The sequence below is a fragment of the Penaeus monodon genome, chromosome 22 (genome assembly GCF_015228065.2).
Source record: "Penaeus monodon isolate SGIC_2016 chromosome 22, NSTDA_Pmon_1, whole genome shotgun sequence".
Lineage (NCBI taxonomy): Eukaryota > Metazoa > Arthropoda > Malacostraca > Decapoda > Penaeidae > Penaeus > Penaeus monodon.
In genome coordinates, this window is record NC_051407.1 from 17,106,462 (window position 1) to 17,107,088 (window position 627).

Genomic DNA, 627 nt, shown 5'->3' on the forward strand with positions numbered 1-627 from the left:
ATATGACGCTAAAACATCGCCCTTATAATCTAAAAATCTATCTACACCTAAAAGTTTTTCTCGGAGAAGCCATAAGACAGTACTAAACTCTGGCATCTTTTCTAACCTTAAGGTCTAAGTTACCGTTGCAAATTATGTCTAATTCCCTTCTATCAGCCGTTCTAAGCCTCTAGAAACTGTCAGCGTAAGACAAGGAATGACAGTGGATCTTGGCAGTGTCTAACAGGGTTATTCTTAAAAGCTTTCTGTAGCTTTTTTGTTCGTTTGTCCTGTCATGGAGTGTAACACTCCTGACAAGATTTTTTTTTTATTGAAACCATGTGCCTCTTCTTTTTTTTTTATTGATACATTTTTTTTCTGACGTTATGGGACCCAAAAAAGATGGAGGGAAATTACTGTGGGCTTTTGGATGCTTTAAATGGATTATAAAAGTGACATTCATCTGACGAAAGATTAATTCATATATCAGATTTATCTAGCCAATCATATTATTCTTCATCAACTTCACCTTAAAAGAAAGCCCACAATAATCCACATCAAGCCATCTTCATATCTAATGAAGAGACCACAGTGCATGGGATTTACCATACAATCTCACTGTCTTATCTTTTTTTATCAATTCACTGT